The sequence below is a fragment of the Ostrea edulis genome, chromosome 6 (assembly GCF_947568905.1).
Source record: "Ostrea edulis chromosome 6, xbOstEdul1.1, whole genome shotgun sequence".
NCBI lineage: Eukaryota > Metazoa > Mollusca > Bivalvia > Ostreida > Ostreidae > Ostrea > Ostrea edulis.
In genome coordinates, this window is record NC_079169.1 from 41,214,833 (window position 1) to 41,240,495 (window position 25,663).

The 25,663-nt window shown below is 33.8% G+C and overlaps 1 protein-coding gene across 2 annotated transcripts in view; it reads left to right on the forward strand.

The window, feature by feature from the left end:
* Positions 1 to 25,663, forward strand: part of LOC125683159 (cholecystokinin receptor type A-like) — a 55,111-nt gene that overhangs the window by 24,976 nt on the left and 4,472 nt on the right. The window contains exon 2 of one of the 2 annotated variants that reach the window (XM_048924002.2): positions 24,727 to 24,937. The exons of the other annotated variant lie outside the window; for it this stretch is intronic. The gene's annotated coding sequence lies outside the window, so the exon portion shown is untranslated. The remainder of the gene's footprint in view (positions 1 to 24,726; positions 24,938 to 25,663) is intronic. 2 annotated transcript variants of the gene reach the window in all.

The window sequence follows — 25,663 nt, forward strand, 5'->3', positions numbered from 1 at the left end:
TATAACTGTGTTGGGATGCCAACACAAATGTCTCCGAACACCTCCCCATGTCAGAAATGGTTTTTTATCCCAGATCAGGATTCTCAAAAAACCCTACAAACTAAATTTGGTTGAAATCCGACGGACATTATTTTTTGGCCGCCATTTTCTTCAATGGCGGCCATTTTGAAAAATCTGAAAATAGATTGAAAGGAAATACTGATGCTAGAAATGAATTGTGGACCCTCCATTTACCCCAGAACCCAAATGTTGTACAGATTTTAACACTTTCAAATATTTCAGTATATGGCGGCCATTTTGAAAATGGCGGCTCAAAAAAAAAATGTTGATGGTGAAAATGGACTCTGGGTCACGAAAGTACCCTAGAAATAGAATTTGGTTGAAATCCGACAACCTTGAGTTTTTGACGTTTTTTGGCCGCCATTTTGAAAAGGCGGCCATTTTGAAAATTTGAAAAGTTGATTGCACCCCTCCTAAATACCCCCTATCAGCTCACAAAGTTTGAAGTGGATCAGTCGAAGCATGTTCATAAAATCGAGCGGACAAATTTCTCACTAAAGAAGAGGAAAAATAAGAAGAAAATAATAATAATAATAACTAGACACGATCTCGTTGCGAGCAACGAGTAGGTCTTCCGTCCGATTTGTTGATGCACTCGGAGTTAAAAAAAAAAAAAAGAAAAGACAAATGAGTCCCAATTTAGTTTCCGACTTTAAGACACTTTAGATATAATCAATTTTTCATATCATAAGCTTCTGAAGCAAAGTTGCGGTGAAATTCGTTTGAAATTCGACTCTCCAGGCGAGCCATAAGGCCCGCGGGCCTATTTCTTAATGTCATTTGTTAGCCCTCTATAGACTCAACAACTTTAGTTCTATATGTCTTTACAAAATATTTAACTGTAAAAAGTTATTGAGATCGACCGATATCGACAAAAAATCGACTCTACAGGCGAGCCATTAGGACCATAGGCCTATTTCTTGATATCAATCGATAGATCTCGATAAACTGAACAACTTTTGTTCAATATGTCCTTACAAAATATTTACCAGTTACAAGTTTTGGAAATCGACTGATATCGACAAAAATCGACTCTACAGGCGAGCCATGAGGCCCACAGACCCATTTTTGGATATTGATCGATAGGTTATGACACATTGAACAACTTTTGTTCAATAATGCTTTTCAAAAAATATGTCGTTTTAAAGATATGAGGCGTCAAATATTTACGATTTTGGCCCTTAAAATCTCTAATTACGTAACATATGACCTACTTTTTGATTTGATAAGATCAAGCTCGTTGAGATGAACATTTCCGCTTCTACAACTTATTATAAAATATTAATAGTTTCTGAGATATTCTCAAAAACATTTGGACCCTTCTGAACCCCTAATTTAAAGGGCCAGCCCGTTTTGCTTGATATCGTAAGAAAGGCCTTGTCATTTTAAACATTTTTTGCTCAACAAGTATTTAGAAATTCTTTACCGTTCTCGAGTTATCTCTACAAGAAATATTTAGGGGCCAAACTGTAGCTCCCTAACGGGGCCACATAGGGAAAAAACGAAATGTACATATTGTTTAGATTATCATTCTGAACAACTTTTGTTCAATAATGCTTTTCAAAATATTTGTCGTTTTCAAGATGTGAGGCGTCAATTATTTATGATTTTGGCCCTTAAAATCCCTTATTACGTAACATATGACCTACTTTTTGATTTGATCAGAACAAGCTCGTTTAGATGAACATTTCCGCTTCAATGACTTATTACAAAATATTAATAGTTTCTGAGATATTCTCATAAACCTTTGGACCCTTCTGGGCCCCTAATTTAAAGGGTCAGCCCCTTTTGCTTGATATCGTAAGAAAGGTCATGACATTTCAAACATTTTTTGTTCAACAAGTATTTAGAAATTCTTTACCGTTCTCGAGTTATTTCTAGAAGTAATTTTTAGGGGCCAAACTGTAGCTCCCTAACGGGGCCACATAGGGTAAAAACGAAATATGCATATTCTTCAGATCATCATTCTGAACAACTTTTGTTCTTTATTGCTTTTCAAAATATTTGTCGTTTTCGAGATACAAGGGGTAAAAAATTTATGGTTTTGGCCCTTTAAATCCCTTATTACGTAACATAAGACCTAAATTTTTATATGAATAGATTTGGATTGTTGAGATGAACATTTTTTGTTCTTTGACTTATACCAAAATATTAACGATTTTTGAGATATTTGATCTAGACTTTGAGCCCTTCTAGATCCCTAATTTAAAGGGCTAACCCCTAAATTTGGATATTTTCGAAAAGATCTCGTAAATGTGCACAACTTTTGTTCTACATGTCTTAACAAAATATTTGCAAGAAAAAAGATATTGGAGATGAAAGGTCAAAAATCGCCGAAATCGGCGAAAAATTTTGGCATCCATTTTTTCAGGTCCAGGCGAGCGTTTAGGCAAATCGCCTCCGGTAAAATCGAATCCCCCACAAATCTTCTAAAATGTTTACTCTATCTTGTGTAGAAATTTCAAGACTCTAGCTTCAAAACTAACGGAGGAGATGCGTGGACAACAAGGCCCTTCAAAAAGTCACTAAAAGAGAGATAACTCCTGACCGGAAGTGACGTCAAGCACGAAATTTTGCAAGCAAAGTCATGTCACCAAAAGACATCTTTCCTGAAAATTTCGTGAAAATCGATCGAGAAATGGCTGAGAAAAACGCGTGTACTACCAAGGAAAATAATAATAATAATAATAATGAAGAAGAAGAACGCGAACAATAATAGTAAGGTCTTCCGCAGGAGACGGAAGACCTTAATAAGAAGAAAAAACAGTAGAATCACTATAAGGTCTTCCGTGAAGAACGGAAGACCTTAATAACAATAATAAGAAACAGTAGAAACACTATAAGGTCTTCCGTGAAGAACGGAAGACCTTAATAAGAAACAGTAGAATCACTATAAGGTCTTCCGTGAAGAACGGAAGACCTTAATAAGAAACAGTAGAATCACTATAAGGTCTTCCGTAAAGAACGGAAGACCTTAATAATAATAATAAGAAGAAACAGTAGAATCACTATAAGGTCTTTCGTGAAGAACGGAAGACCTTAATAAGAAACAGTAGAATCACTATAAGGTCTTCTGTGAAGAACGGAAGACCTTAATAAGAAACAGTAGAATCACTATAAGGTCTTCTGTGAAGAACGGAAGACCTTAATAATAGTAAGAAACAGTATAATCACTATAAGGTCTTCCGTGAAGAACGGAAGACCTTAATAATAATAATAAGAAACAGTAGAATCACTATAAGGTCTTCCGTGAAGAACGGAAGACCTTAATAATAATAATAAGAAACAGTAGAATCACTATATGGTCTTCCGTGAAGAACGGACGACCTTAATAATAATAAGAAACAGTAGAATCACTATAAGGTCTTCCGTGAAGAACGGAAGACCTTAATAAGAAACAGTAGAATCACTATAAGGTCTTCCGTGAAGAACGGAAGACCTTAATAAGAAACAGTAGAATCACTATAAGGTCTTCCGTGAAGAACGGAAAACCTTAATAATAATAAGAATAATAAGAAACGGAGCAAAAACAATATTTCTCCGACACTTTGTGTTCGGAGACATAATAATAATAAGAAACGGAGCAAAAACAATATGTCTCCGACACTTTGTGTTCGGAGACATAATAAGAATAAGAAAATAATAATAATAAGAAAATAATGATAACGAGCTATAACTGTGTTGGGATGCCAACACAAATGTGTCCGAACACCTTCCCATGTCAGAAATGGTTTTTGATGCCAGATATGCACTCAGGATCCTCCAAAAACCCTAGAAACTAAATTTGGTTGAAATCCGACGGACTTGATTTTTGGCCGCCATTTTCTTCAATGGCGGCCATTTTGAAACATCTGAAAATAGACTGCTATGCAAATGAAATCTGGATTCATCAGTGAACAGAATATTGGCCCAGTCCTGTATTCTGAATCGCAGATGTCTTCTGCACCACGCTAGTCTAGCGATACGATGACATTAAAGCAGTATTGGGCGCACCGCTGGACGTCTTGGTCTGATGTTGTGCTCGCGCAGACGATTACGCACAGTTCTTGGACTGATTGGTCGAAGTCCAGAAATGCTACGAGCAGTCAAACTTGCTGTCTGGAAACTATATCTCATGTGCACAAGTCTAATGTGGTTGTCACACGATGACGACCAGAATGTGGTCGATCCCGAGTGTTACCAGATTGTTGGAAACGTCTCCATAATGACTGGATGGTGTTCCGATGAACTCCAAAGTGTCTTGCTACGATATTTTGTGCCATTCCAGCTTGTAGCATCCCAACAGCACGATTACGTTGGTTTTCGCTGAGTCGTGGCATGACAGAAGGGTAAATTTTGTCAACACTAAAGTGCTTTCCTTAACGAATAATGTCCAAACAAACCTTTTACACTTCTTACTTCAAACAGTATTGGCCAGTAAAACTCGTGCGTACGAACACTTCAATAAACAACATGTGTTCAATAACCATGAAAAAGTCCGTGCATCTGAGTCGGGTACTATCCGATATTGTTCAAAAACATAACCTTTATCGATTGTTTATATTTTATAAATATAAACAATAAATATAGAAAAATTATACTAAATTTTATAATGCACAGTTTCTTTTTCCCGCTAGTATATTTAAAACTGAAAATGAATAAATAGATAGATAAAAATAAAACTGAAAATAATACAACAACAAAAAAAACAACAAAAAACCAACAACAAAAAATCTATATGCTTTTAAGGTAGTACTCTACATCGTCATAATGGCTGACTTCCTTTAAAAACATGGATGAAAAAATCGATATCAGCAATATTGGACTTTTCCTTTTCCATTTAAATACCTAGCCGAGTAGCTCAGTAGGTTAGAATACAGACTGATGAACTGTAGGTCGCAGGTTCGAGTCCAGCAGGGGTTTTAAATTTTTTTCAGATTACCTTCTACTAAAACTGTATTTTTTGACAAAATAAAGTAAATTTGAAAATTATCAACTTCAAAATATTGTTGTACATATTCTCCACTTTTCATCTACATCAAATTTCTCTGGTGTAGCGTACCTCCTTAATTTCCCGAATGAAAAAAATTTCAAAGATAAGCGGATTTAAAAGTTTCCAATGTTGGGTAATATTTAAAAAAAAATCTGGCATATTATTCTAAAACTGTGAACCGTAAATTGTAAAAGATCTTCTAAAAATATTGTGTCTTTGTCCTCTGGATACATAATGAATTACTTTGACTTAATCTGGTAGATCTACTGCTAATTTCATGAACATAGTGAAAAACATCTAAATAATCGGGAGTTAAACCATGTGAAACTTTGAAGACAAGAATAATAGTTCTATATACAAAATAGTCCGACAGAGGCATCCATCTAAGTTGCTGCATCATTTCTGTTGTAGGTGTATCAAAAATCTTAAAATCTTAAAAGAAATATGTTCCTGTCAATATGAAGGTTAAACTACATGTATGTTGTATATATTTTTGAAAAATTTCATAGCTCTAGCAATCTTATGTGGTCGGGTTAATATAAGAATACTGTGGTCTACGTTTTGATAACTATTTCCATCAAAGTCCCTACATAACTCAGCGATGAAATTGCTAAAACAACAAGGTGGTTGTATAAGGGTTCCTTGTACACAAGAGCGCGTGAGGTGATCATATTACGAGGGGGTAATGAGGAGACCCCTGACCGCGCAGGTTTCAGTGTTCATAGAAGTACGAAGATGGAAGGTACGTTTCGAATTTTTTTTTTCGCACAACAACCTACAACAATATATATTCAGATTGCTTTTAAAAAAAACCACACACACACAAATAACTGATTTATATTCCATAATGTAACAATCTTGAGTAATATTCATGCGATAATTTTGATTATATTTTTGAATTCACATTTTATCGTTTTGCAACATTTCACAAGAGATCAGAACTCTGGAATTGTCACATACAGATAACCAGATTATATAGTATCAATTAATATTTTCACATGTAATTGGGAATATTCTTGAATGAAAATCAAGATTGGTATACATATATGTACACTTTATACTCTTAACTTGGGAAATGGCCAACATTTGCATCGATTATATTCATCAAACTGGCAGTTATTGTATTGTATTACTTATTACCAAGAGCTGTACAGGTCATATGTTAGAATAATAAACATAAAGTATTGAATAGTTTGGAAGTATTGTATTGTTTATTACCATAAACCATACAACTCAGGTGTATATATTTTTTTTTACAAAGAATTAATAAACATACGATATACATAACGCATAGGAAATGCAGTTTAGGGGAAAATAAATCTTCCACGCTCAATTTCAATCCGATGTGAGGGTAAACGATATTTACTGATATATTGTACATATATGTTTGATATATGTACTGTAAGATATAGTTCTAGTTTGAAACTCTCATTTAAATACAATGTATGTTAAATAAATGGACACGTACATCCTTATGAAAAAGTATCTGGTATGGAATATATATAGTGAATACAAAATTGAGGATAACCTCAGCACTTCTTCATTTCTGTTGTATTCTTGAACATTTATATTTATAAACATAATATAATATACATGTATCTCCTAATTTTACCAGAGCGAATTTCACTGGAAGGCTTTGTAGCAGACTTCGAAGCTGCACTGTGGCAAGCTATTATGGAGAGGTTTCCATGCACGCCAATCCAGGGCCGTGCATTCCACTGGATACAAGCCGAGTTCAGGAAAGGTCCACTCCTTGCCTTTCCATTCCAACGCGAAGACGCGTTCCGCCGTCTGGATGGCCGTGCTCCAGTCCAGAAGTATTGGCTCCAGTATGGATTACATTTACAGAACATGGATTCGTAGCCCCATATTTGAAACCCATCACTGGAGTGTCTTTATGACAACCACCCGGACAAACAACGACGTGGAGGGGTGGCATAACCGACTAAACACCAATGTGGTAGGCAGGGGACCCGTCCCTTTTACCATCTAGTATCCATGCTGTATCTGGAAGCAACAGACATTAGCCTTCAGATGAAGATGGTGTCCGAAGGTAAGATGTAGCGATACCAACGGAAGAGAACCCGTCAAGTAGAGCTAGGACATGTTTTTGAATTGTGGCACCAGTACCAGGGGCGGATCCAGGAATTGTGGTTATGGGGGGCGCCACTTTATGAGGCAGTGGATCCAGGCCGGAACCCTGGTGGGGGTACAGGGGGCGAAGCCCCCGAAAGCTCCTGGATTTTACAGATTTTATGGGGCTTGAAATATTTCTCTATTAAGTCATTTGTATTATTTTCTATCATTTAAGAAGGTGAAATTAATAAAATGACCCAAATTTTAAGGGGTTTTGGGGAAAAAATAGATTCTCCCAATAAAGTAATTCAAGAAATCAAAGGATTTTGTCATTTATTTCTCCGGGAGTGGAAGAAATTATTGCTTCTTTTATCGTTAAGTACATTTTCCGAAACAAGATACCGCGATTTACCTTAAATTTGAAAAAAATTAGGGGGGGGGGGGCGCTAAATTACTGCGACAGGGATATCACGGCAAGCCAGCTACTGCAGGGATGTGCCAACATATACGGTCCTCCTACACAGTGATGCGCCTATCAGACGTCTTTCTTCCCACACAAAGTGGACAACCACAGAAAATATACCCGTTATACAGTATCTATGCGGTTTATGTGGGATCCATGTGTTATAAATGTGTGATTAATAAATGTTCCTGTGGATTACATGTTGCATCAATGTGTTATTTATTGCATGTTGGGTTAAACTATTATTTATATGGACTGTATATGGTGTATATATCTATTATCAATTGTGGAATACATGATGGATGCACATGAAATTAAGCAGAAACTTACTATGGTGTTATGGTTTTATTTCATGAATTAATCCTTCATTGGAACCTGAAAATGTATCAATAACCTTTATTTATGGCACGCCAAATTCACAAAAATGAGCTAAACATAGTTTCACAGTTGATAAGTTTACGGATCGTAAACTATAGTTAGCGACGTTAATCTATATTTCACATCTGTAAACCATAGTTAACAGATAATCTATGTTTCACAAACGTAAACTATGATTAACAATGAAAACAATCATTAGCGATTGCAAAACATAGTTTATCTGATAAATACGGTTTCGCGATTGTAAACTACGGTTTACAAATCTGATAAATATAGTATCACAATTTGTGAAACTAGGATTAACAATTGTGAACTATAGTTAACGAATGTAAATTATGATTTACAAATGTGAATCTGTATTTATAAGCAAAATCTATTGTTAACGTTTATTTAAAGACAGATAAACTTGGATTAGCATTTGTAAACTATAGTTTACAACCGTTAAATATAGTTTTACGGATGAAAACTATAGTTAACGAATCGTTAACTATAGTTTACAGTTCGTAAACTATAGTTTACAGTCGATAAACCTAGTTTATCAAATGTGAAACTATGTTTAGCCCATTTTTGTGAATTTGGCGTGCCATATATTTATTGATATATACAGTGTAGAGAGAAAATATGATTAAGACATATTAAAAACGAATGCAATATAACCCAGAAGTTGAGCTCTCTGATAAATAACTTTTACTAATGTACATATTTTATTGGACAAAATCCTTTTTGATGTAATTTAGATTAATGAAAATGTTGGTGTTTGAATAACATGAGGCTTCTTTTTTTTCCCCTCCTAAGTCCCAAAAGTTGGGAAGTGTATGAAATTAAATCCCCGCTTAGAAATGTAAGTTAATCAAATATATATAAGATACAAATTATATAGGCATAATGCGTCATAAAATACTTAATCATGACAGCAATAGCATTATAACAAGAGAAAAAGGTTAAATATTGTATTGTCATAATTAGATACAAAGATAATATTATTATTGCACCAGTTGTTTGTGATTTCAAAATATGACAATTTTGTACGGCATTATATGATTTATCAAATGTAGCCAAATCCAATTTGCAAAGAATTCGTAACCAGACGACAGAGACCAGCCAGTCTAAGGACTAAATATTTTGACGTATTAAAACGATACCATAGAACCCTTGAAATAAGATTAATTTTTAGAAATATGACAATGAATTTCACAATTACCCTAACATTTGTCATATTCAAATAACGCAGGAATATATCTTTATAAACGTTTCCACGAGAATGGGAGAACTCCGAGGAAACACGAGATCTTCCTCCAATTCATTTGCATACGGTGTATTTTCGCAAATTATAACTATTTACATGCCCAAGAGAAAGTTATTTGTATTACATATTGTCAAGGTGTGATTAACAATTACGAGCAGCAATTCCAGACATTCAAAGTGCTGATATTTAGCCGAGTGCCGGTGGTATTCAAAACCTCCGTAGCATTTGAAAAAATTAAAACTGACAATCATTCCTAAATAAATGTTGAAGACAAATCACTTACAAGTACGTTTAATAAATCTAGAAATATTGCACACATATTGTTCAGTATACACATTATTTTTATATTCATAAAACAAGTGCCGAATTCACTAAGTGCCGAGTTAACCAAGTGCCGAATTCACTAAGTGCCGAGTTAACCAAGTGCCGAATTCACTAAGTGCCGAATTCACCAAGTGCCGAGTTCACCAGGGGCCGAGTTGACTAGAATTCTTTCAGAGGTAGGCTCAGAACCTTTTACTTTCAACAAGAAATTTCTGGACTGAATAAAAAATGATGTTCTCACTTTCAGATAAATTTTCATGACCGTATAACAATAATTCTACATTAAGTGGAGATGGCAGTGTCAGAATTGTATTGGTCCTAACTATTTAGTATATATTACAGCGTAAAAGAAAATGATCAATACTTTCTACTTCTCTACAAATACAAAGAGGTGAATTGCATAATTTTCTTTGAAACATATGAAGATTAAGAGCACTGCATTATAATCTCAATTTTGCATGAAGTGTTTGTCCGATTCTGGTTCCTAAGTAAAGATAATGTGGAATATTAATGACACTGTATTAAGATATTTCTTAAAGCGAGATAGAGGGGGATTTGATTGGACATTTCGAGGAAGTGCATACCATTTCCTAATTATAGCTGGAAAAAATGAATTAAATTATAACTTGGTTTTAGAGTTGATTCCATGCAGTGAATTAGTTGCTCTTGTATTGTATTTGTAACCTTGATTTTTCAGAGACTGGAAAATGTGTTTAGATAATTGGGAGTCATGTTATGGTATATCTTGTGGAGTTGAATAAGTCGATGATTTTCTCTACGCCTTGACAATGGATCCCATCCCGTTTCCTTATTTAGAAGATGCCTGGGTGCTAGTCTATCTATAATTACCTCCCGTAACTATTCTGGCTGCTTCTAACTGTATGTTTTCAAATTTATTAACTAAGTATTCTGGTTTATCATATAGCTAATAAATAGTCTACTATAAAATCTGCGTAAAACTTTTGAGAATGTTAGCGTTCAATATCCTAAGAATTTATTGAACGCTAACTTTGCATTGCGTAAATCGTGTGCGCCCGAAACATTCCGGGTATGAGCGTTCAATATTGACGTTACCGTAACGACGTAAACAAGCTAAAATGGCAGACGACGGTCCTCCGAATCTGACAGAGCCGGTATTTGATATCATATTCATTTATTTAAACAAAATGTTTTATTGTACATAAATTATGATATCCCCATTCACAAAATCAATTTGCTTCATGCATTAATGACGGGTTTAATATTGAACAGTTAAGAAATGCAAGCTGATATTGCACACCTTCACGTTAGATGCCAATATTGATGAATTCTCGTCTATTTTGGAATATTTTGAGTGGAAAGGGATATAGTCTAACAACTAAATACTTTAGCTATACATGTATAATAAAAGGGTTATTGAACTTATATTGGTGGATATTGGCACGAGTTGGCTGTCAAAATGCACGAGCTTGCGAGTTCAGTAACCCTATAATATTGTCCCACATAATGTCAGTGTATTCTAGGACGGGTCTTACAAATGAAAAATATATTTTTTGCAGAGTTTTCCTATCTAAGATAAACTTGACCCTTCGTAATATACTCGGGCGTGAATAGGCTTTTTTCACTATTTTGTCTATATGGACTTGCCAAGATAAATTACTACTGAATATTACCCCTTAATGTTTATGAGATTCGACTTCTTTTAGATGAACATCGTTGAATATCAATGAAGAATGGAAAGGTTTCTTGACCTTATTAGAAATAGTTTTAGTGGGATTAATAGATACAATTTTTGGGTATTTGAGGGCATATATTTCGTGTTAAGGTGTTCCAGCAAATGGATTTTTTAAAAATTGCACACAACATAGCTTAGTTAAATAGTAACGGGAAGTTGAATGAAAAATGAATAAACACATTTTTAGAAGGAAAATTCAACATTTACTGAGGCTCACCTCTTTGCACAAAATCAGATGTCTTGTTGCCATGGAAACACGAGTCAAAGCACATTTTTAAAGGTGTCATGATTAAAGGACTGAAGTATGTATATTTTGTGTCAAATTTCGTCAAAATTCGTGTCGGTCGTTTTCCATATTTTTTTTTATGCTTACAGAGAATGAGAGAATGGCTCTTAAGAGTCAAAATCAAAAAGCATCAAGTATTTCATGGAAAGTCAAAAATTTTGTTTTTCAAAAGCTGCTGATGTATATTTGATTTTATCCCACTTAATACAAAACCAAACCTAAAAATGATTTTGGACGTATTACGGGTCCGGTATCCAAGGCCATTCATTTCCTTAGCAACAGGTGCACAAATTCTTGTGAAAATCAACAATTTTTAGCTATGTTAGGGGGATATATTTCCTGTAAGTAAACATTCTATGTTATTTTGTCTACTTGATTTAGTTTTATATTGGTTTTACCCATTTTAAAAAAAATAACAAACGCTCAATTTTTCCAGGGTAATTGTTGCCATGACAACGGATAAAAGCATGAATTTTAACACTTACTAATTTTCAAAAATAGCAGAAGTTTATCGCTCAATAATTAAAATCTACAACCGCCCCTGGGAAAATGAAATATATATTCGAGTTAGGGGTCATCTATGTAAAATAAAATTGGTTGGCAACTTAAGGTAGTGATTGCAAGGCATCACGTGGTTCATTCATGTATTATCTAAAGAGAGACTATTTTCGTTTCCGATTCCGGAATACATCACGGGCTTGAGCATCAGTAATGACAGACGGTGGAAACAAAGACCTGTCAGATATAACCAGACGCAGGGTAAAGTGAAAATATGTTTAGAAATATACAAGTAAAAATAAAATAAAAATGAAAAATCCCTTACGTTTTAATTATCTTTTAAATAATAGTCATGGTTTAAGTCTCCATGATACCCCCCCCCCACCCCCACCCCCGCCGCTCCCCTGTTAACTTTCAGTCTTACAATAAGTAAATTTGATTCACAAACCACTAAGCCTATTAAAATTATGATATATAATGTTATAAATTTCATAACATGTATACCATGTTAGTGCATATTTATAAATCTTAAATATCCAAGGGAAACCGTTAGGCCAAGGAAACGCAGGTTACGTTTACGCGTCATTTTGAGCAAATATTATAGATAACTCCTATCATATCTTTCTTAAACACACTATACATAGATTTAAAACACTTTATTTTACTACAAATATTTTCATCGTCCACTTTGAGAACGTCAGCTCAGAGGAAATCCTGGGAGTCAACTATAACGTGGACGATAAGAGAAAACAGAACATGTTTATTTTGAAAACAGTACTCGTTGTTAATATCTTTTCTCAATTAGTTCAGGTGATTCTTATAATGTAAAAAAAAAAAAAAAAAAGAGAAAGTTTTGTTGTTGTTGATAATAGGTTGGTTTGGAACACAGTCAATTGCATCGCTTGCGCGATGCAATTGTCTGTGGTTTGGAAGGAGAGAAAAATAAACACGTCCCAATGCACAGTTTACATCGGCTGGGTTATATTTCCCGCGTTTTTAACATACATTTACAGAGCATGAATATACGAGTAATTTCAAACAGAAAGAAATAAATACATCTTCAAAGCAAAAGTATTATCATTCTATGTGGAATAAATTCAATGATAAACATCAAAACAATTTTATAGTTTTGATATGAGTTAAAATAAATACATAGATGCATATTTATCGTATTATTACCTGCAGTATTTATATAAGGAGGGGAAGGGGAGGGGTAACTACATATAGTGCTCATAGCGTCATAGTAAATCTGAAAACCAATATTGATACTTTCAGGAAAAATCTCTGCTAACATACATTAAAACATATGTAAAAATAAAAAGAATTCATTGGTCATTTACTTCTCAAGGGGTGAAAATATGTCGGCTTTGGTGAATAATGACCTTCTAAAAATAGCAAAATTGCTCATAAGCAGCCGTGCTTCTACTTCATATGAAAGTAAATGGACATCTTGATACATATTATATATTAATTAAGGTTTAACTTCAATTTGATATAAAATTTGTATCAATTTTAAACACCATCTGAAACACATGTACATGTACCATTTATTACAGAAAGTCGACAAGAGAGGTTACTATGACAACCATAGGCGTCACAATTCCCGTGAAAAAAATTACAATACTTTCATAATGAGTTACAGATATTGTCCACTACAAAATATGTAAAAATAAATAAATAAATCATAGATTCATTAATTTTCAATGACCCATGCAATCACTACCTTAAGTACAGAAAAGTTATAAAAGTTTCAAATGTATGTAAAGCTTGCATTTCAAAAGCATTTTTAAAGGATGAGGGGGGAACTGATTAAATTACAAAATTTATAAGAATATAATTCATTTATTCTGATAATTACATATTTATTTTGTACTTATTGTTGATTGGAAATTCACCAACATTTCAATAATATTTATATATATTGTTCAGATATTATGATAATGATGAATTCAGGGTTATTCCAGCGTAACTAAAAGTATCATTTTTGGGAGTTGAACTATGTTCAATCTCCCTGGGTCATCACGCACTTTTCTGCGCAGTAATTTGTATTGATTTGTATAGTGGTCGTCAGCGGGGGTTCTGTGTCAGCTGATTTACTCCTAGGTAAATCAACATAAACTTTTATAAACATCCGCCATTAAATAATCCATGTAACTTTTCTGAATTAATCTAATTTTGATAATTTACATGTAAATAAATGCAATGATATTGTATTCAAATCAATTTGAATACAAGATTTCGATCAAATTGATACTGATAGACATAAAAAAATAAAAGATAAGGTTGAAAATTGTCGTTTGTAGCACAGCGTCACCTATAAACATTGATAGGGAAACGAACGACAACTGCACACAAGCCCTATTGACACCGTGGCGCGAAATATCGAATATGGTGCGAAACCTCAGAAAATTTACAAGAAATAACTCTACAACATTGTGTATGTGTATATATTTGGGTTTTTTTTTTAAATGTGATATAAAAAATGCTTGATGTTACATGTAGATTGAATTAAAACACGTCATTCCCAGTCAACAACTTTCGATTGGGATCGGAATACGAAATAAAATTTCTTATATCCGGTGGCAAAGTGAAACTGCTTCATGCTTCAAGTTATTGAATTACGTAGTAATTGCACGTTACACATTAGAGAACTGTTCCTTTTAATAAAGAAAGTCACAAAATAGATACAAAATGAGTGTACCTTATTCATTACTGTTACCGAGCTTTCGTCGACTATAATCTCGAAATGGCGTGTTTCGCTGCGCTTGATGATCTGACGGTAAGGTCCACATTTTCTACGTGAGTAGTGTGATATTTGTTTATGAATTTTTTGCGCATACATGGTATGTCTCGGCTAGGAATAATGGAAACTTTCTCACCTATGTATGTAAAGACATATTAATCTCTATTTTTAAAAATGTAGAACACTTTTATCAAATGACAATGTTTGAAAACGCTTAGAGCCCCGATGTCAGAATTTCCTTTTCCAAGACATCAATATGTCAAATTCATTATCCTTTTTTAATAGTATGTACCATATTTTGTACCAGTTATCCATTTTGAATCCCCTATTACAATGGGATTTTGCTGCACTCTGTAATGTTTGAGTGGATGTCATGAGTGTGTGTCAAACAGAAATTTTAAGAGCATGGGATAAGGTGCTGCCATGTATTACTTCACTATCAAAGTTTAACCCAGTTGCCACAATGTTGAATTTATGCTGCAAAAAGGATTGGAAATTGCTCTGGTCAAAACACATTGTTTATTTGTCTACAGATGAAAGAGACATGAGGATTCTCCCTCACAAACTGAAAAAAAAAAGTTATAGATCTTGTACATGTATAGTTTATTAATCACTATAGATTTCCAGCATCACAATTGTCTGATTCCACTATATGCTTTCCATACTGTCTGGTTCATTCACCCCCTGTTTGAGCCACAGTATAATATCCCAAATACCTTGGCAATAAATAACATTATTTGACTAGTGTTTCATTTTTAGCGGAGTTGCGATGAAGTCGAACTCGGCTTATGATCTGATGAAGTGCCTTTGGGCGGGCAGGCGGGCACGCATCAACATTTCATTTCCGCACCATAGCTCTTGAGCAAATTATAGGATCTCATTCAAACTTAGATGGATTGTCACCCTCAGTAAGATGAGGAAGCCTATCGATTCTGGGGTCACTAGGTCAAAGGTCAAGGTCACTGGCTATAAATAGACTGAAATTTGGAGAAAATTTTGTTTTCCGCACCATAGCTCTTGAACGAATTATAGGATCTCAATCAAACTTAGATCGATTAAGTAAGACAAGAAGCCTATCGATTCCGGGGTCACAAGGTCAAAGTCACAGTGGCTATAAATAGACTGAAATTTGGAGAAAATTTTGTTTTCTGCACTATAGTTTTTTAACAAATTATAGGATCTCAATTAAACTTAGATGGATTATCGCCCTTGATGAGACAAAGAAGCCTATTGATTTTGGTCAAGGGTTAAAGGTCAAGGTCACAAAGGATTTAAGTCGGCTGAAATTTATGTACGCAAAATTTTGCTCCTTGCTTGATAATTCTTGAAAACTTTTCTGCCGGTTCCCTCTATGCCCATTCCTTGCGCAACTCGGCTTGTGCATTTCTGATGCCCGACAATTTTTAATTTTTTTGCATTTCATTTATTTTGAGTTATTATACAATTATTTACCATTCCATTGATCCCCTACAGGACTGTAGTATACTCAGGTGACAGTTTAGCATATTGGACTACCTTTTCAAGTAATGAATACTTAGAATTAGCTATAACTAGGATTAAACTTGAATGTATATATACAGGGGAAAAACTTCTTCATAACTGCAAGGCATTGATAACCATATTGATTTGAATGTTTGGGCCATAATATGTGGTCACATTTTTCATGAGAATATAAAGGGGTGAAATTCTAGAAAACAACAACACGACTTCAGTTACTCGAGGAGCGTTGTGGCCCATGGGCCTTCCATTATCCATGTTTGCTGTTGTAACGCTTTGAAACAACAACAGTTGATTTGTATCTAAAATCATGATAATATTCAGTCATTTATCCCCCTACCCTTCCAGTACTATCTTTTCTAACTGAATTTCCACAATGTTCAACTCCCACGAGTACTTTAAGTACTTTGATTGTGTTTGGAAATGATATTGTGTATTGAAAATACCAATTTTCCTGCTAAAAATCTATAATTTGTATTTGTTATTTTAAAACATGGGAAAAATAGAAAGAAGATGTTGCACGTCTCATGTTAATTTCCCTAAATGTGTTGCCTGAAAGATCGAAAAAATTAAGTTATTCAAATATATGATAAAACCAATTGGAGCGTATGTCTTGATTCAATAATTTTTGAAAATAAGTTTAAAAGACGTGTATTGACAAAATTAGCCAAAATATTTCGAGTTCAAATCAAACAATAGGCGATTTATATGATTTTTAACGTTAAAATGGAGGGTTATCCCCGAATTTCAGAAAAACTGTCTCCGCGAAACAAAATGAATTTAGCATGAACATGTTCTTCGAGTTTTCCTCTAAAAAAAACTTCTCGCTTTGAAATTCTGTTTGACGAGGGCATTTTTTTGTAAATTAAAAAAAATCGAAACGGAAGTACTTCACTGGTATTATTTCAACTTCACCTGTACGTTAATTTTCCTTAGTAATGTATGGTCTACTGCGTGGTTCAATGGATAAGGTCGTCGACTCTTATGTGTAAAGATGTTTTCTTATTTTTAAAACGATTGGGTTCGACTCCCTCAAGAACACATTTAATTTTTTTCCATATTACGTTTTCCATCTAGATTTTTTTTTCTTAATTGAAACACGCTTCTAGTTTTTATAAATGTTCATGTCAAATCTCTGTTTATTACCATGTGCCTAGTTTGAAATAAGCTTCCAACCTGGACACTGTTTAGTTTGTGAATAGGACTCTCAACACGCCGAATATAGCATGCAATACCTGTGTTTTAATAGTCAAGGTTGCTAACGAGAATTTGTATGTTTTTCTGAATGAAAGTTGTTGACAAAGGCATGGTACCTTTTACGAGAAACCGTTGTGAACTTTGCAAAGCTTTGGAAGAAAAACTTTAAGGCCAAACAAGGTAAATAACCGTAAAACAGTTTGAGTGTATATGTATTCCAGTAACAAATTGCTAAGTTGAATCAATTTTTACAAGTGCATGTACTTCGAATAATGTTGAACTTTATTAATGCGTATTAAACTTCCCATATTTTGTTTTGTAGCCAGAGTCATGTACAGTTGCCAATTTGTTGGTTGTAGAAAATAATGCATACGAGTATAAGAGCTTTTGAACTGTAGTAGTATAGAATATTAAATATTTGATACACTCGTAACATGTAACCGTATACATTGTATCTGATACTCAGAAAAAAGAAGACAATTAATTTAATTTTCACGATTTCAAAAATTATCTTTAGACTACATGTATAATGTATTGACACATAAAATGTATGAGGCTTGTCCCTAGTACTGGGGAATCCTTCAGGTATTTAAATGGCAAATACGCAATGAATGAAGGTCAGCTCTACGTCACGAATGCTGGCACGGAGCACCGATTAGGGAAAATTACCTCTTCGGTGCAACACCCTCTTTCTTAAAGAAGCAACTAATTTGGTTAGCCCAGCCCCCCCCCCCCCCCCCCCCTTCAATTTTACAACTGTTTTAAAGAGCGCATATAGAGGTTTTCCAGACATTGAAGAAATTGGCAAAATCATTGATTTTCAAACACCAATCAGTCTAAGCGTAGTGCTTAAAATTCAATGAAAATTGTTTTCAGCTGTTAGAGAACACCCATATTTACATTATTTGTATGATAAATCTGCCCTTGGGCTCTCAGTGATAATGGAAGTACACATGTATGTGTTTCAAATAAGGCATTTTCTTTATTCTCCTGTGTATCATTTCCCGGCCTACCGGGTACATATTTTGCACATATATATGTTCATCGAGTAGGATGATTACGCAAGTTCCGAGATATTAGCTCTTCTATGATGGAGGTACGTTCAGTATTCTGTTGAACGCTTGGGTGGGTACAAGATGTATACATATATTATATACTAGCTATGTAAATAAGAATAAAAGTTATGAAAGCGTAAATTTTGTTTATATCAGCCGTTGGTATACCTTAAACTGACCATATAAAGAATAAAATTTGTTTGAATTAGGCCATTGATTTAAATATGAATTGATTTTTTATTTCCTCTTCTACACGAGTGATACTTTAATCAAAGAAAGATGGTGATTATCGAGCTTTGTTTGAGCTATTTTACCATCAAATAATCATAAAAATACTAAAATTGTGTGTTCCAGCAGTTTGGGTGGTTGCATGATGTCTGATAAGCATCCTTTAGGCAATATATGGAGGTAGCGATAAGCATTTGTGCCCACCGCGTGTGGAGGATAGTTTGTTTTGCGTCTCACTATGCGTAAGAGTTCCACAAAGGGAAAGAACTATTGGGCAACTCGGAAAATTAATATGCTCGACATTCAAAACGCTTACCAAATAATTTTTTGATAAAGATACATGTATATATGTATCCTTTGTGCATTCATTTGGTAAAAGACAACAAAATTTGGAAAATTAAATTTTTTAGCTACTTTGAATCGTTGTGCTTAGCATAAAGTGAGAACACCCAACTGATCGTTTGTGTAAACGGCACAAAACACAACTTGTAAATGTTGCAATTTATCATGTTTATGATGCATTTTTGGAAATTACAAAGAGAACGGGAGGACATACTCAGAATCCACCGTTTGATATACTACATACAGATACACAATACCCACATGTATACATAGATTTATCTTTAGAGCAAAAAATACTGAACATGTATTTATGCCCAAAGGCGGATCCAACGCCGGCGACCCCACTCCTCGTTTAGTGTTTCCCCAAACCTCTGACCTGTGAGACTGTAACCCTTCGTTCTGCAATTTATGGATCCGAAACTAATTGCACATGGTATTTATGTACTTTGTGCTTACTCACCTCCTACCCCCACCCTTCCAACTTTTAAAACTTTGTATCAGTCAAGCATCAAAGGGGAGGCGAATTTTATTGATATGTGGTAACTTTCACAGGGGCCTAAGATGCCATTTTTAATTATTATAATTAAACGAGTTCAGTTATACAATTTGTTTCATTTCGTTTAGGTAGGTTTCGTTTCGTTTCGGCATATTTCGCTTCGTTTCGGTGGATTTCGTTTCGTTTCGGTATATTTAGTTTCGTTTCGTTTCGATTTCGTTTCGCACTTTACAGGTACCCGAAGAGATACAGCGGGAAAGAAAGATTGAAACAGAATCAATACCAATGAAAACTAGAGTGAAGTTTACAACCCATAGTATGAGAAATTAACAGATATGAAATAGCTAAAAGACTAACAGACAATTTATGCTTGAATGGAGTTAAAAGGTCATCTCATCATTAATCTAAATGTTAAGATACAAGCATTTACTTAAAAAAAAATAAAATGTTAGAAGTCCTCCCTATTTAGGGGTTGGCGTGCTGCAGTCACAAAGTCTCTGTCACTTAAAAAATAATATATCAAACACAAGATGTTTATAGCTTGCTGACTTAATAAGAATTGTCATTGTTATATACATACCACACTCCCTGTTGTAGGTACACAATATACACTGTAGTGTTGCTGATCGCTAACACTTCTGTCAATGCCGACATTTCCAAATTCTTGTAAAATGCTTTGTAAATTCTTATACAGACGTTTAACTTCGAATTCGCTTTAAAATCAATTTATGATGCAGAATTTTAAGATAAAAAATTTTTTTTTTTTATTTTTTTTTTTTTTTAAACATACACCCAGTATATATATATACATACATTCTGCAAAGAAACTTGTACAAAATGTTTAGAAGAACTATCAAAGGTATATGTATATATTATTTTCTGAGAGAGAGAGAGAGAGAGAGAGAGAGAGAGAGAGAGAGAGAGAGAGATGAGTTCAGTCATTATTTAATATATTTTAAAAGGGTACATATATATTGAAATTTATAAAAAAGATAATTTTCAAACAAAAAACAAAAAAAATAAACAACAACAGCAAACAAACACTCAATGAAATAATTGATTCCAGCGGTTCCAGCAGGTGTCAAACAAATCTTTTTCACCATTTTTATATGCAATATGTCTTTGAGTTTCATAAAATGTGTTCATTAGCGATATCGCAACATTTACATTCAGTGTCTTCCCTTTACACCTCATATTATAGATATAATATTTCAGCCAAAGAACAAGATTATTTTGTATAGTTTTCTTTTCATCCAAAAATCCAAAAATAAAATTATTTTTTGTTATTGATATTTGAAGATTGGTCTTATGTTCAAAACAAACTTCAAATTCTCTTAAGAAATGCTGAACACTATCACATTCCCAAAACAAATGTTCAATTGTTTCTTCTTCTATCTGACAGAATGTACAATTCTTATCATCTCTAATTTTGATTTTGAATAAGTATGAGTTTGAAGCTAAAATTTTGTTCAGAATTCTGTATTGAAACCACTGCAGTTTACAATTACTTGTAACTTTAAAGGGCAGTCTGAAGATCATTTTCCATTCTGTGTCATTTAATTCAAATATTTCATTCCACTTTCTTTTACCAGTAGGTTCTGTGCAGTTTTGATTGAGAAGAGTATAAAATTGTCTTGATTTTTTGCATCGTAGAAGAGTGTATATACTCGACATAATCAGAGGGTTTGTTAATTTAATTAATTTTTTATCAAACTTGACTTTTTTCATCCATGCTTTAATAGCATTTATGACACTCATATATTCTTTAAAAAAATTGATTTTTACTTTTGGATAAATGTTACAGAAAGATTCATAAGTCAGGAACAAACCCTCTTCATCAATAAGGTCATTAAGGTATTTAATATTATTGAGAAACATGGATTTATTAAGAAATGCTTTCCCACCCACAAGAAAGTTAGAATTGTAAAATATTGGAGTATCTACTGTTACTGTAAATGGATTTTGTTTAAGCTGTAGCTCAATCCAAGAATCAAATACATCAACCCAAAATTTGTTTTTCAGCGATGTCTTAATGTTTTTTATGTATTCTATTCCACATTTAGTAACTTTATTAAGATCTAAATTTGGTATAAAATTATGTAAACCCCTATCTGAAAAAAGGAGTTGTCTCATCCAAAACAATTTTAAAGAGGCTATAAAAGCCTTTACATTGATCATTTTTAACCCACCATCCTCATATTGCTTTACGATTACCTCTTTTTTAATTCTATGTTGAGAATGGCTCCACAAGAAAGAAAAGAATAGTTTATCTAATTCTTTACAATAGCTGTCATCAGGATTTGGAATTGCCATAAAAATATGATTTAATAGAGGCAAGACCAGAGTTTTGATAACAGTAATTTTTCCTATTGGTGTCAAATGTCTTTTCTCCCATTGATTTAAGATTGATTTTATTCTGCTTAGCTTTGGCTGATAATTTAGTTTTGACAACTAGCCGATGATACATCAATTATACTTGATGGTAGCAAGGATTCTCTTCTAGAAACAATAAAAGTATTGCGACACTTCTCTGAAATGTCAGGACTAAAAGTTAATTTTTCAAAAACCAATACAGTATGGATTGGATCAAAAAAATATAGTCAGGATACCCTTTCTAAAGACTTTCATCTGAATTGGGGGGACTTGTAAGTTTACTCTACTTGGAATTAATTTTGATGTAGAATTACAGAACATGTCAAAACTAAATTATCAAGATAAAATTGTTTTACTGCTTGTAAACAAATTCCCACAATTTAGATTTTAATCATAATATTTAAGTAATTTCTTCCGATTTTTGGTGTTATCTTAGCTACATTCATCATTCTAATTCTTAAATTCTGTTCCGTTTTCCATTCCGTTTCGTTTTCTGTTCCGCGATTTAGCAACACCCTCCACGAAGCGGATTATATGAAGCTTTATCAAAGTTTGATTAAATCGTATAACATAGGTCAAAATTAGCTTCATTCTTTATAATTTCATGCAAAAAGACAAAACTACACGGAACAAATCTTAGTGTAGTGTGTTTTGTAGGTTCGACCACGAATGAAGTAGATATATATATATAATTTTCCTTACGCTACTTGGCGTATTCTACTGATTGGATTTAAATAAAATAATAGAACAGAATCAATAATAATCAACAACACAATGATTTAAACTGATCTTCTATATTTATCTGGTTTTTCTCTGTTATCTCTCTGTGCTCTGAGCCTAGGTCTGAAACTTACATTTGAGCCTTAGCTCCCAGACTTATTTCTAAACACTGGGTTTCAAACACCCTATTAATACACTTTGCTCTTTTTTATTCAGCAAGAATTTATGATACCCAAATGGTCCGTCTTCAGCAATTTGAGACACCGCAAATGAGTAGTCATAAATACCTTACCTCCAAGCACGTCTTCACTATACGACGACTTCTTCCAGAATGAACAACCGATCTTGAATAAGACCGCTTTATATAGTTTCCCTAAATCTGCTGAGTCAGATCTAGATCATCTTAACGTTTGGAACATTGTCCGAACACAGGAGATAACATATGATTAAAAAAAGAATAACTCAACCTTGATTATCTAATTTGCATATGATTAACTTGATCAACGGAATTTCACTGCATTAGTTTATAAATATGTGTAACAGATACTGATATAAGACTGGGGAACATAAAAATGGCAGGAAATGAAATATAGTGTTCCATCTGTTACAGTCAAAGCATTTGACGTCAATGGGTGGACGCTAACACAGATCTTTTAAAACAGTCAAAACATCTTATCGCCGCGCACTAGTGGATACATTTTTCAGCACGGACCGGGAATTTTTTAATTGAAAGTGCACGTGTTGAAATTTAATTTAGTGGATTTTTTTCCGTTTAATTAATGTTTATTACATATACAATATACACATATAATTTAACACAGTCTTATTCATAACGATGAAAGCGCTGCTAGTTCCTACAATGTAATTTTTTGAGATAGCAATATAGTATGCGTAAATATACATGAGAAATGGGGACGGCTTTTTTTCGTAAATCGGGTTCCATATACACATAAATGTAGCAGTTTCTTGAAATATTAACCGTACAAATATAATGTAAAGAAGTATACGGGTCACATGCGTAATTGAATTGAATTTTACATAAATATTTTTTACACGATCGTTGTTCTATGATCAGCTAGATGGATTATAAAAATTGAAGTAATAATTACGTTCCTCTTCATTCAATACTTTATTCCTCCTTGCAGAGAGTACATTAGAAATACATATACTACAGTAATGATGAATCATATAATATATATGAAGATGTGAAAACAAAGAAGAAAGGAAAGAACTTTACATAAGTACATGTAATGAATAAAAAAAGAAAGAAAATATAATGTACAAGGAACTTGGTGCAGTACTAACTTTCACTTTAGATTTCATATGCTTCTTTTGTTTATGGTAAATACTTTTATTAAATAATTCCCACACAAGTAGTAGCTTGTGTAACATCCTTATACGCAATACGCATCCTTATACGCAATACGCATCCTTATACGCAAGAAGGCTATCAAAGTTCATGCCTTGTCAGTTCAAGGGTTCGAGGTGTAATTAGAATAGCAACTTTCATTGATAGAATAAAATTGGGAATGTTATTAGAAATTGGGCCTGTAGATATATACAAATATGGCCTAACCCTACCCAGGTTAATAATTAATAATAATAATAATGTTCGGCATTTATATAGCGCATTATATAATTTGTAATTACTCTATAAGCGCTTTAACAATGTAAAATGTAAAACATGATAAGATTAATCAGAGCATAAAATATAACATCCAAACAAAATAAAACAATTTAAACATTACGAGTTCATGCGACAAACCAGCCTTTATTTTAAAAAAGAATATATTACAAAATATGGTTATAAGATTTCCTAAAAAGATATGTTTTGAGGTTTGTCTTAAAACTTTTGACAGTGCCACACGAACGGATGTCTATCGGTAAACTGTTCCATAGTGTGGCAGCTGTTACATCAAACCTTCGATCTCCATAGGTCTTTGTACGAACGCGGGTTTTTTCTAATAATTAGTATGAAATCAAGGAAAGTCAATCAACATACAAATATCAGGGGTTCACCAAATGATTTATAATATCAAAATAATTTAACACCCTCAGGTAACAACTGGCTGACCTCGGACTAACGCTTGTACTGCAGCCTTATTCAGGACACCCAGTATTAGTGACAGCCCTTCAACCACTGCACACACTGTAGAGCCTTATTCAGGCAGACACTGTGAGCAGTAAAGTCCAGTACGCAGGACAGACGGATTATGTGGCTAGCCTTTATCTGATCGACCTCGACAGTGGCAGGCCTCTTACTACTAAGGTCAGCCTATTAAAAGGACAGCCTCAATGCCTCCACTATAACACCGTTACAACGTTCGGAATCAAACATTGGCTTAAAACTGACCGACGACAACTGTTTCGCACTGTATTTATAGTGTTAGGTCATGTGACTAAATTACGGATGTTTACATTGAAAACTACAATGTAGAACCTGGATGGTCGATAGATAAATTTCCGGAATATTACACTTGGGAGAAGGCCTACATAGGCTCTGCCTGTTGCCCAATCCTGTTGAGTTTCTCAATAAAATATGTTTAAAGTTAAAGTAGTAGCTGTTTTTCCTCCTGCTCTGATAATGGATAGATTGGGGCTTTGCCTAACATATATAAGTGGATTGAAAATCAACTTAGAAATTGGAATTTCACTCCAATGTTTTTTAGGGAGTCCGTGCTGAAAATGCTTCGATAAGCTTAGATCTTTTCAATCAATGCCATGCGTGGTTGAATTCGATTTTAAAAAGTTGATCTTGCATATATATTTTGCGCCTGAAGTGGAAGCTATTCGCGGGCCTATTACCCGCTCATTGTTTTATGATCAGCTAGATGGATTATCAAAATTGAACTAATAATTATGTTCTCCTTATGTTATGGGTTGCCATGTTATGGTGTCCCCACTCCAAGTTATACAATATAAACTAAATATTTTCAGTGTGCTCGGCCAATCAAATTGCGTGTTACAAGTAACATTAAATTATATTCATATAAAA